Source organism: Dermochelys coriacea, chromosome 1 (genome assembly GCF_009764565.3).
Source record: "Dermochelys coriacea isolate rDerCor1 chromosome 1, rDerCor1.pri.v4, whole genome shotgun sequence".
NCBI lineage: Eukaryota > Metazoa > Chordata > Testudines > Dermochelyidae > Dermochelys > Dermochelys coriacea.
Genome location: NC_050068.2, coordinates 81,123,869 through 81,137,783, shown reverse-complemented (window position 1 = coordinate 81,137,783; position 13,915 = coordinate 81,123,869).

Sequence of the window (13,915 nt, the reverse complement as noted above, 5' to 3'; positions counted from 1 at the left end):
TAGTGACGCTGTGGAGCTAAAGCCCCAAGCCCTGGTGGCCCACATAGTGGGTAGCGCTGAGGCTCCAGGCTCTAACCCCGTGGGGGGGGCACATTGTGGCTCTGGGCTTTAGCCCTGCCAGGGTGGGGGAGCACCGGGGCTTGGAACTTCAGCCCCGTGGGACCACGGACACCCTGAAACCAGCTTACAGCCCCACAGGGGGCTCAACTGACATCCAGTTGAGAATCGCTGTTGTAGAGGATGCTGCTGTGGGTGCAGATGCGGATCTATATAAAAGGTGGAGTGCAGATCATGGGTTGGATACAATTTAATTACCACGGATGCAGATCAGGTTCAGATCCAAATTTTTGTATCCATGCAGGGCTCTATTCGTTAACCATAAGCAGAGCTTCCCTGAACAGGTGCTGATACAACAAGTGAAAGCTGTACATGAAAATGTTGATAAATATAAGATAAATATGGAATGATACTGGGCTTCACTTAAGTATAGAGTAGACCTATCACAAAAATTAATCTTGTGCTGTCTGCAGATTCAATAAATGGGGACTGTTTGATAAAAAGGAATGCTACAGAAGTTGACAGTGTGGCTTACCCATATTTCAAGGCTGAAACTGGAAGAAGGAAAAGAGAGAAAACTTTTACACACTTCTACAGAGGACAGCAGCACACCACACAGATTACCAGCCATTCTCCTCTACCTCTATTGCTGTCATGTGCAAGTAAACTATCTGGTCAACAAGAAATACCCACACAGTATGCCAAAAAATAAATATTTAAAAATATATACACAATAAAAATGATCCAAATCCATCCTCAGAAACAAACATCCCCAAACTTTGAGGAAATTCAGATTAGGACACATATTTTATGTCTGGATCTCAATATGAGAGGTCAAACCAAGATCACAAATCCCCAGACATTTTGGACTGCTCACTGAGAGTTCTGAACTCTGCTTATTTCTAGTATACAGTGCTTCATAGATTATTTAATTATTATTTGTATTATCATATTATTTGTTCTACTGCTATTTGAAACAGCAGTACACAAAGTGCACTACGGAACTTTTAGTGCGTCGCAGGCTAGCACATGGTAGATTTAGCTCCCAGCTTGCCATGCAATAGGTCTCCTTGTAGACATGCCCAGCCTAAGTAGCTGTAGAAGGGAGAAGAAAACCCATCCACACAATTATCATAGTGCATCCTCACCGCACAGGCAGCATCTCCATCTCCTCCACCAAAACAAGACAAGAACCATTCAAAATTGCTGCAGTTCTCCCAGAGTTAGGTAACCTTGAGGACAAAAACATGTTGTGTGTTCTTCCCAGTTCAGGTTTATAGAGCAGCGCAACAAATGCAGAGGATCACATACCTAAATGTCACCCACCAATAGCTTTTTTCCCCAAAGGACATAATTTCTGATTCATCTCTTACCTAATACACTAGCTTAAGGCATGGGATCATGTTTTGCAACAAGAGCCTGCTATTTAACTCAGAGCTAAGGAATTCTCCTTTAGCTCAAGCAGTAAAGTCCTGTGGTTTGTTCATAACAGCCCCCGTTTGATCCCTATCTACTACTTTGGTGCCTTTTGTAAACAGTCATGGTTCATTGTTCTTAGGAGATAATCAAATACCACTGACTGGAGCATACTAAGGCATGCACTTAGCGTTAAATTGCTAGAACATTACAAGAAATCTTAGAAAACAAAAGAGAAGCAGTCCCCTAAATAAGCATATGAATAAGGGGCCACGTACTCACCTGGTGTAAACTGGTGCAGCTCTACTGAAGTTAATAGTATTATGCTGATTTAGAATCTGGCCCAAAAAATTCATGGTATACCAAAAGCATAAGGCTTAAGGGAGGAATCAAGAAAAAGTCTTGAGAACATCTGACTTAGGGGTCTCTGATACGACCCATTTATCTGCAGACACTTTCCATAATTTCCTAATGATAACCAGCATAGAGAATTTATTAACAAGTAATCAAAGGTCAGCTTCCCTAACTGACCAGATGTTTAGGAAACCATGTAAATCAGCTTCAATTTAAATATAATTGATCAAAAGTGAACAGTGGATACTTATGCTTCAAAGAGCTGTTAAAATGGCTTCTGGGAAATTGCCAGTAATGGCTGTTGACTTTTAAAATTCAGTGGCACTAAGATAAAACTGTTCATAACGATAAGAACAGCCTTCCTGGGTCAGACCAAAAGGTCTATCTAGCCCAGTATCCTGTCCTCTCACAGTGGCCAATGCTAGTTACCCCAGAAGGCATGAACAGAACAGGCAATCATCAAGCAATCCATCCCCTGTCACCCATTCCCAGCTTCTGGCAAACAGAGGCTAGGGACACCATCCCTGCCCATCCTGGCTAATAGCCGTTGATGGACCTATCGTCCATGATTTTTTCTAGTTCTTTTTTGAACCCTGTTATAGTCTTGGCCTTCACAACATCCTCTGGCAAAGAGTTCCACAGGTTGACTCTGCGTTGTGTGAAGAAATACTTCCTTTTACTTGTTTTAAACCTGCTGTCTATTAATTTCATTTGGTGACCCCTAGTTCTTGTGTTATGAGAAGGAGTAAATAACACTTCCTTATTTACTTTCTCCACACCAGTCATGATTTTATAGACCTCTATTATATTCCCCCTTAGCTGTCTCTTTTCCAAGCTGAAAAGTCCCAGTCTTATTAATCTCTCCTCATATGGAAGCTGTTCCATACTCCTAATCATTTTTGTTGCCCATTTCTTTACCTTTTCAATGCTAATATATCTTTTTTGAGATGGGACGACCACATCTGTATGCAGTATTCAAATCCAACCATGGATTTACAGTAGAACCTCAGAGTTATGGATACTTCAGGAATGGTCGTAACTCTGAACAAAACGCAGCTCCGGCTCCAGCAGTTCACACTCTGGGCCAGGTTCCAGAAGCAACTAGGCAGCTTCTTTCCCAGCCTGAGCAAGCTTGTCCCTCTCCCAACTCAGGGTAGAAAGTGGTGGTGTTCCCCTCCAGCTGGTGGAGGGGAATGAAAACAGCACACATGGCTTACAGGAAAGCAGCGCAGACCCCAATCCTGATCCTGCTCCGCCTGCCTTGCAGGGCCTTGCAGCTTTGCCTGGGAATCTCAACATCTTCAACTCTTAGCTGTAAGTGGGTACCCCATGCATGAGAGTGGGTATAAGGGTAGGGATAAAGACAGGCAGCCCAGATGTGCCTACCTTTAAGATACAATACAGGCACAGGACAGTATTTGCTTTTTTTTTTTTGTCTCCACTGCTGCCTGATTGGTTACTTCTAATTCCACATGGTGTCTGGTTGACCAGTCAGTCCATAACTCTGGTGTTCGTATCTTTGAGGTTCTACTGTATATAGAGGCAACATGATATTTTCTGCAATTTCACATTTGAGTTTCTTCATAACTCTTGGGTGAATACCATCTGGTCCTGGTGACTTATTACTGTTTAAATTTATCAATTTGTTCCAAAACCTCCTCTAATGACACCAGTATAGGAACATTAGGGTTTTTATAGAGATTGAACCTCACTGTAGTACTATTAGTGTAGCAAAAGATTTCACACCATACAGTGTTAATATGCTGTATTGCTTCCTGATTTCTATTTTACCCTGAGTTAACAAGATGGTATTGTGTTGTTTAGTTAGTTTTAACCTATCCTTTCCTGTGAGGTCACTGTGTCTTGATATTCAGCAAGATGTATTTTCTGTACTTGATTTACCTATTGTGTTTTTAAATATAAAAATCTATTACAAATTCATGTTCCCACCCCATATTCTTGCTAAGGGGTTAGCAAGATAGCCATATGAAAACACCAGAATATAGTCTAGTGCAGTACAGCTGTTACACAAATGTATGAGGGGGGGAGGGGTTTGACAAGTGATTCACCAGGTATATCCTGCAGCCAAAAATACTTAGGAGGAGTATCATTTGTGACAATCCCAAAATATGGAGTATGCAGCTACTTGTCTGATGTAATGTTTCCTTTCTGCAGTCTTCCAAGAAAGATTCCCATACTATTCAGAATCCTGCAGGTTGGATTTGTACATTATTTCCTCCAGGACCTATCATTATTATGGCCAAAATTTTCAGAAGTATCACTAATTTGTGGTGCCTCAGTTTAAGACACTGTGGGTCTGATTTTTCAGAAGTGCTGCCATAACTGTTGCTGAAGTGAGTGTGCTAACCAAACCTCAATTCTCTAGAAATACATATAGCATCTCTGTTGTGTGTGCTAGCCAATGGCCAGACACTAGAACAGAGTTAACTAACTAGTGCAATCCCCATCTGGTGGCTGGACTCTGTTCATGCATGTGGCACATTTTTCTAATTGAAATCTGATTTTAAACCTACAAGGTTTGCAGGCAGCAGCTTTTCAAGTATCATATGGGGGCAGTCAGTGAAACTGAAAAACAACAAATACCAAACCACTAAAAAAGCCATCTCTCCCAGAGAATCAGGATAAGACCTATTCAACATCTAAGTCCCAGTTAAGTCCTAAACACAGGGCTGGCTTTCATCCACAATGCCTAATTAACTTTGGCAACTCATTACCATCAAACATCAGTGAGGCCAAGGGCTAAGTATGACTCAGAAAAGGATTGGACATTTATATGGATAATAGGAACATCCACAGTCACATTGGAGAGGAAAGGAAATAAACAATGGTTAAGGATACAATCTGGTCATGGAGGTCAAGGATTCTGTAATTTTAATAGATCCCCATGTGCAACTTCCGCTTCAGACCCCCATAAGGGCCAGCGAGGCTCAGGCAATCAGTTCCCTACCCCTGTGCAGGGTTCAGCTTCAGCACTCCAATTTCCATGATTTATGGTTTATTGCCTGCATCCTGCCTGTGAATTTTAATAAAAATTCCTGTGCCAAAATGTTAACCTTAACAATGGCTATAAATCTTCATGCTTCAGGGCATACATTGACAACTGACAGGATTAGGAAGAAATTTCTCTGTGGGCAGGTGTTCCATAATTGTCCACTCTGGGTAGGGCCCTACCAAATTCACAGCCATGAAAAACGCATCATGGACCATGAAATCTGGTTTCCTGCCATGAAATCTGGTCTTGTGTGCTTTTACACTATACTATATAGATTTCACAGGGGAGACAAGAGTTTCTGAAATTGGTGGTCCTGACCCAAAAGGGAATTGCACGGGGGTCACAAGGTTATTTTAGGAGGGTCATGGTATTGCTACCCTTACTTCTGTGCTGCCTTCAGAGTTTGGCAGCCAGAGAGCGGCAGCTGCTGGCCAGGCGCCCAACTCTGAAGGCAGCACCCTGCCAGCAGCAGCACAGAATTAAGGGTGACAATACCATACCATGCCACACTTACTTCTGCGCTGTTGCCTTCAGAGCTGGGCAGCAGAGAGTGGTGGCTGCTGATGTTATACCAATAAAATAAAAACCAGCAGTATCTTATTAAAGGGGAAAAAGGCAAAATGCCACATTTATTGTGAATACAGAAAGAATCATAGTAAGCAGTTAGTTATAGCTATAACATTCCATTCAATCTCATATTTATTCACACATTCATACACACACAGGTTCTGCAAGGTTGTTATCATAGTTACCAGCCTTAGAGTTGCTCATGCCAGCCACTGGCCAGGTGGCCTGGACATGAGGAGGGAACAGGGCCTTGTCAGATGCTCATATGATGCTCCTGGAAGTTGGTTGGCAGAATCAGACCCCAAAGTTCTCACTTTCTAGAGTCCATTTTTATAGGAATTTCTTCCTATGCCGGTCTATGGGAATTGCTTCATCATGCTGTTGCTGAATCAATCAGCAGATGGCAAATTCCTGACGGCTCCATGCTGCCAGATGTTATCTTGTTCTTTGGTTCTCCCATTCTTGAGGCTGTTGGGTGGATTCCAGTCTGCCCTCCGGGGGGTCCTCTGGTTATTTCCACTTGATGCCTTCTTCAGCCGATGGACACTGGATTCTTAGGCTGGCAGCTCCCTGATCATTCAGTTATTATCCACACCAAGCATCCATCCACATACATCCTCTATCTCTATTTTAATCACAATTGTTAACAAAGTGAGATGAATACAACAAAAGGGTGGGGAGTCTCTGGATGCTGTTTCTATTGTTACAGAGTATTGCTTTGGGTCTCTCTCTGTGTGAGTAGTTGTTGTTACAAAGAATTGCTTTGAGAACAGACTCTGTCTTAGAATGTACTAACACAATTAGCAGCTTGCAAGTTTCACACATAGAGGGATAGAAACAGTACCGAAAACCAAGAAACCTCTAAATTAGTAATACCCTGGGATTTAAACTATGGGGAATCAAACTCATTTGTGATTTTAATACAGAACTTCTTTAATATGATCCAACACTGACTGAGGGCCCAGCTCTGTAGGCAGTAGAGGAGAAGTAAGGGTGGCAATACCATATCATGCCATCCTTACTTCTGCACTGCTGCTGGCGGCAGCTCTGCCTTCAGAGCTGGGCTCCCAGCCAGCAGCCACCACTCTTAAGCTGCCCAACTCTGAACGCAGCGCCGCCATCAGCAACAGTGCAGAAGTAAGGGTAGCAGTACCACAAACCCCCCTACAATAACTTTGCAACACCCCCACACCACCACCACACAGACACAGAGCTCCTTTTTGGGTCAGGATCCCTACAATTACAACACCATGAAATTTCAGATTTAAATAGCTGACATTATGAAATTTATGGTTTTTATAATCCCATGACCATGAAATTGACCAAAATGGGCCATGAATTTGGTAGGGCCCTAACTATGAGATTTCTTGAACTTTCGTCTAAAGTATCAGGCACTGCCACTGCTAGTGACAGAACACTGGACTAGATGGATTACTGGCCTGATCCAGTGTGGAAATTCTTATTTTCCAGTAGCGACCTTGGTTCTGACTACGGCCCAGATTTTTAAAGATATTTAGGCATCACTTCATGCAGCATTGTCTACATAACTTTAAAAATCTGGGCCTAAATCAGTAGGAGCAGTGCTAAACTAGCCTCAGTTGGAAGCCAGCCTTTTCTCATATGTTATAACTATGTATATGTGTCTATGTAGAATGAAAAGTATGTTGTCCTCCAACCATGCAACTGTTTTATCCTGAGAGCGTTCCTTTCTTTAACTCTTCCCAAAAATCCTCTCTCTTCTCCTTCCTTTTCCAAGAAGTAAATCTCCAGCTATATAGAGACTCCACACTCTTCTGTGTCTTCCTCTGCAGTGGCATGTCCACTGGAGTGTTAACAAGGGTAGAGAGAGAGGAGCAATATCATGTGACAGGAGCTGTTATGCAGAGGCAAACAAGTTAAGGCTGCTTTCGATGTTTGCAGTTATCAAAATTAATATATTTCAGGGGGTCATAAATTGATAAGAAATGCACTCTGAAAAATGCACCAGTGGCTGTGCCTTGCCTCATGGATTAATTCTTGCAACATAAGTTGCATCACTAGTAACCACTGTTATTGTACATAGCCTTTTTCAGGGAAGACATTCCAGTTCTGAAGTTTAAGGTATGTAGCATGATATCTGTACCACACCTTTCTAAGCAAAAGAAAGAGCACTGCCAGAGCTGTCAAAGCTTTGCAAATACATTTTTTAGATGCCAAGCAATCCTTCAGTGACAATGAAAAAGTATCGGGCAGGGTATTATTCTCCTACAAGGTGTGGCACTGAGAGAAGGTGTGGAGAAGTTCATATACCAGAGATAGCAAGGAGGAGCTGCTCTAAGAGAGATGCATAAAAATGTCTTAACACCTTCATTGCTCATAGTTTCATCAGAAAACTGCTATACAGGCTCTTATTTTCCTTTTTAAAGCACGTTTCATGAAGGTATGTGATCTTCAGTGCAAATGGGTTAAGTTAGGGCCAGTTTCTGCCACGCTGACACTGGATACTACCTTACTCCATGAATCAATGGGACTGCTCAGATGAGTAAGGTACTAAGGAGCAAGGCAAGCTAGCTCATGCTGTACTCCATTTGTATGTTTACATTTAGCTCACTATCATTGCAACACTAGCTAAAAGAATACAAAGAGAGTTATTGATAAAACCATAGTTGTCCAAGGAAAAAAGTGCTGAAAACTGGCAGAGACAAGAGACATCAGTTAGACAGCAGCTGAATGGGTAGAGCCCATTTGTAGCTTATGTTATTGATAAACAGCTTATTTGTTTGTTTTATTGCCATCTGGTATAATGAACATCAAGCATGTGGGAAGAGTGTGGCTAGAGAAAGGAAGGTTAGATTGGTTAAATTCTCAGGATTCTGGGTTCCAAACCAGGTAATAGTGGAGTGTGACAGAGTTATGACTGGATAAGGTATGTGTATGGAGGGCAGCAGAACTTAGAATTTGCAGGTGTGTGTAATTGTTGTTGGTAGCCCTTGGGAAGAGCTAAAGCAAACAAGATGGTGAAATTAATCAAATTTAAAATGTTAGACAAACAATCATAGAATTATAGAATCTCAGAAATCTAGAGCTGAAAAGGACCTCGAGAAGTTACCAAGTCCAGCCCTCTTGTGCTGTGGCAAGACCAAGAAAACCTATACTGTGCCTGACAGATGTTATTCCATACCTCCCTTGGAAACCTATTCCAGAGTTTCACTACCCTTATCATTAAACTCTGGACTCTCTCCAGTTTGTCCACATCTTTCCTGAAGTGTGGTGCCCGGAATTGGAACAAGTACTCCAGCCTCACCAGTGCTGAGTAGAGCAAGACAATTGCCTCCTGTATCTTACATAAACCAACACTCATATTAACACACCACAGAAGGATATTAGCCTTTTTCGCCACTGCATCACATTATTGACTCGTGTTCAATTTGTGAACCACTATAAGCCCCAGATCCTTTTCAGCAGTACTACCAGCTAGCCAGTTATTCCCCATTTTGTACTTATGCATTAGATTTTTCCTTCCTAAATGTAGTACTTCGCACTTCGTTTTTCTTCAGTTTAATCTTATTGATTTCAGACCTATTCTCCAATTTGTCAATGTCCTTTTGAATTCTAATCCTGTCCTCCAAAGCTCTTGCAACCCCTCCCAATTTGGTATCATACGCAAATTTTGTAAGCATACTCTTACTCCATTTTCCAACTCATCATGAAAATACAACCATACAAGGGGGATGAAAGTTGTTTTATGTATCTTTGTGCTTGAAAATATATACCCAGGGTCATGGAGTTTAAGGTCACAATGGATCACCAGATCATCTAGTCTGATCTCCTGTATATCCCACACATTAGACCCAACAACTGTAAATAGATCAACTTCTTCTACATCTTCAATAATGCATCATGGCCAGGGACTCCAATCATGGGCTGCAGCAACACAAGCCAGAGAAGAAACTGTGCTACATCAATGTAAACTGACCAGGGTGCCCAGCCCACAGAGGAGAAGAGGGAATGGGGGAAAGATGAGGCATTCATACTGCAACTGCCCTAAGGCAGCAACATTTACAATCAGTTTTCAGCCAAAAGATTTTGGTTTTCAGGATTTTGCCAAAAAGTTGAAAATTGCTGCAGGGGACACTCCCCCTCTTCCATTCTCCAACCAGCTCGAATCTCTTTGGATACCAATTAATCTGAGTACTAACGTTCAATTTATATTGTTCACTATATACTCACAAACATATAGATAAATAATGAGTTGTATTGAAGTACATTACTACAGACAATTAGTAATCTCAATTAATTAGCTAATATTTGTACAGTACTAATATCAAGCAGTAGCGCATATCAGTATCAAGAATAAATGGTGTTGTTTTGATTGCTAGTTTTTCTGGATGCTGGTCAAAATTTTTAGAGATTCCAAAGCCAAAAGGGACCATTGTGATCATCTAGTCTGGCCTCCTGTAAAACACCAGCTACAGAACTTTCCAAAAGTAATTCTTAAAGCATATCTTTTAGAAAAAAACATCCAATCTTGATTTAAAAGTTGTCAGGGATGGAGACTCTCCCATGACACTTGGTAAATTGTTCCAATGCTTAATTACTCTCACTGTTATAAATTTATACTTTATATCCAGTCTGAATTTGTCTATCTTCAGCTTCCACCCAATGGATTCTGTTCCACTTTTCTCTGCTAGATTGAAGAGCCCATTATTAAATATTTGCTCCCCACGTAGATATTTATAGACTGTAATGAACTCACTCCTTAACGTTCCCTTTGTTAAGATAAACAGATTGAGCCCCTTGGGTCCAAACTATAAGACAGGTTTTCTAAACTTTTAATTATTCTTGTGGCTCTTTTCTGAATCCTGTCCAATTTATCAACATCCTTCTTGAATTGTGGACACCAGAACTGAACACAGTATTCCAGCAGTGGTCTCACCAGTGCCAAATACAGAGGTGAAATACCCTTTTAATTCCTACATGAGATTCTCCTGTTTATGTATCCAAAGATTGCATTAGCCCTTTTGGCCACAGCGTTACCTTGAGAATTCATGTTCAGCTGATTATCCACTATGACCCCCAAATCTTTTTTCAGAGTCACTGTTTCCCAAGATAGCATACCCCATCCTGCAAATATGGCTCACATTCTTCACTTTTAGATGCATACATTTACTTTGAGCCATATTAAAACACATATTGTTTGCTTAAGACCAGCTTCCCAAACAATTCAGATCACAATGTGTTATTGACTTGTCGTCTTCATTATTTACCACTCCCATAATTTTTGTGTCATTTGCAAACTTTATCAGTGATGATTTCATGTTTTTTTCCAGGTTAGTGTTAAAATAGCACAGGGCCAAAAACAGATCCCTGCAGGACTCTACAAAAAAACACATTTGTTCAATGATGATTCCCCATTTACGATTGTATTTTGAGACCTATCAATCAGTTAGCCAGCGTTTAGTTCACTTATATATGCCATTTTTAATTTTATATCATTCTAGTTTTTTTAAATCAAAATATCAGGGAGTACTAAGTCAAAAACCTTACAGAAGCCTAAGTACATTACCTCATCACTATTACCTTTATCTACCATATCTGTAATCACATAAAAAAGATATCAGCTTACTTTTACAGGATCTATTTTCCATAAACACCTTTTGATTGGCATTAATTATATTACCCAACTTTAATTCTTTAAGAATCGAGACCCATATAAGCTGCTCAATTTTCTTGCCTGGGATTGATATCAGACTGACAGGTCTATAATTACCTGGTTCATCCCAGTCACCATTTTTAAATATTGGCACAACATTAGCTTTCTTCTACTCTTCTGGAACTTCCCCAGTTTTGCAAGACATACTGAAAATCAGTATTAGTGTCCCAGTGAGCTTCTCAGCCAGCTCTTTTAAAACTCTTTGATGCAAGTTATCTGGACCTGCTGATTTTAAAATATCTAACTTTAGTAGCTGCTGTTAAACATCCTCCTGTGATACCAGTGAAATGGAAAGAGTGTTATCATTATATGATAAGACCACATCATCTGTTTTTTTCCAAATATAGAACAGAAATATTTATTGACACTTCTGCCTTATTATTTATAGTTCTGCTATTTCTTTCTATTAATGAACCAATACTATTGTCAGGATTCTTTCTGTTCTTAATATACTTAAAAGACTCCTTATTATTGTCCTTAATTCTGCTGGCCATAGATTTCTTTTTGTTTCTCTCGATTTCCTCATCAGCTTTCTAGACTTTCTAGTTTCTGTTTTATATTCATTACTATCAACTTCCTCTTTGTTTCATTTGTTATAAAAATAATGTATGTAGCAGCCTTCATTTCCCCTCTAAACTTTTCAAACTTGTGAACTTGACATGAAGCACCCAAATCCAGATTTAGGCACCTAAATAAGTGGTCTGAATTCTCAGAGGTGTCAAGCATCCACAAGCAAAAGGAAGTCAGTAGGAGTTGAGCATGCATAGGTCAGGGAACAATTGGGGGGATTTATATTGCTGTTTGTTTATAATTTTTTTCCAATATGCCCCTTCGCTCACATATCTCAGAGGAAAGTGAAAGTCCTGGAGAGTAGCTGGCATGGGAACGTGAAGAGGAAGTGTGGTTATATGATAAGCTCTCCCCTTCCTGATTAGTTGCCAGCAGCCCTTCTGAGCAAATTACTTGTCATCTATAACTTGATAAAGGAGAACAGCCTGGAAAAAGCAGAGAGCGGTTGGGAAACAGCTACTTTGGGTGGAATATGGCAGATCTTGTAGCCTCTTCACACTGTGACCTCCACCAGAGAAGTCACAAGAATTTTAAACAGGGCAAATACACTGGCAGCATGACTCTTATTTCATTTCTATTGAAAGTGCTGAGAAAGGGGAACAGAATGGTCATGAAGACAAGTTCGTTGTGTACAAAATATATGGAATGGATTCTCCTCTGCTAATCCTGTGTTTCCCTTAGTCTCCATGTGCTCTACAGCCCATGATCTCATGAAGGTCTGCACCATTGCATCCCCTACTGCTCAGAAAGGGATGACAGTGGAAATAAACAAACCTGGGAGTACTTACCCCTCCACACATGGGCATAGAAATATACAGTCCTTCTATCTCTGAATAAGGTTCTTCTATAAATCAGGTCATTCTCTAGAGATTTGAATTCTGTCCATATAACTGGAAGATTTAGGTTTTCAGGCAGTGATTGTCGGATAATGTGTAGGTCTTGGCTGCAGTTAAACAAAGACAATTAGTTCAGATCTATCAGCTGTGGATAAACCAATGTAAATGGACTTTACCTTAGCTATGGAAATGTGAGGGGCACCTCCATGACACTGTGCACAACCTAATTCTTTAAGTTGTCCTTAAATTCATTCTAATTTAAAATTAATTGGGATCTGAACTCAGTGCTTAATTTGTGCCAGGGCTTGCCAGGGCTGTGGCCTGGCACCTCTAGGCTTGGCAGTTCATAGCCCTGGAGAGAAACCCCTGGGCTTGCCATGTCAGTTATGAAAGTAAAAAGGTTGCTTGAGGCCCGGCACCATTTTCATTACAAATTAAGCACTGTCTGAAATGCTTGAGCCCCTTGAATTTTCAGTTTTACTATTTTAAGCTGAATAAGAAAACTGAGTTGGCATTGCACCTTAATTACACGATTGACTTGGGTGTGTGTTAAAATGCCCACACTACGCTGGATGATAAATTGCTGAGTTTGGTTTTTCTTGATTTACAAGATACTATTAGTGGTGCATGTTCCCAGGGAGTGGTGAAAACTAGGGATGGGTAAAACAGGTTCAAGTACATTTTAAAGAGATGCTGTCAAGTTTGAAACACACCAGATTTGATTAATTTCCTCTTCAGTTAAAAACAACATTTTCTGTCCCCATGAAAGTAAATACACTGGAACGCACACTAGCTCCTTAATTAAGTGATGTAGCAAAATTCAGATTAACAAATTCGCATCTCTTTGTCATACTGATTCTCTGCTCTTCTTGTCAACCAGTCAGTAAGTGAAATTAACAAAACTGATGTTCCCTGCAGTGCTCAGAGACCAGAATACACAGATCACGCAACTAGGTCAGCAAAACCTTGTGGTCATGTGTGTCAATAGCTGCAGGGAGGCTAAAGAGCATGTATACACCTATTGCGACATTCACTGCCATAAGGAGGTTGTCTTTTAGTGTTACCAGAGCTGTCTCTAGGCTGTACCCCAATCTGAAGCCTGACAACCAAGAATCCAGACTCTTGGCTGATGTCATTCTTTTGGAGCTGAGAATAAGCTATTTGGAAACAAGGTGATAGAAAGGTTTTCTATACAGTGTTGGCTTTCAGAACTGGGTGATCTTTTGGCATTTTTCAAGAAGACTGACAGGTTCCTTTCTCTAATGGAGGTACTGATTTCCATTAGCAGCAGGCACAGTTGTTCTATGCTGGCTTTCACCACCCAGGATTGGTGTGCATCTGGTTCCACATGTGGTGGCTTGAATATCAGTTTCAAATACCTATAGGCTCACAAGAATGGAACAAGAAGCT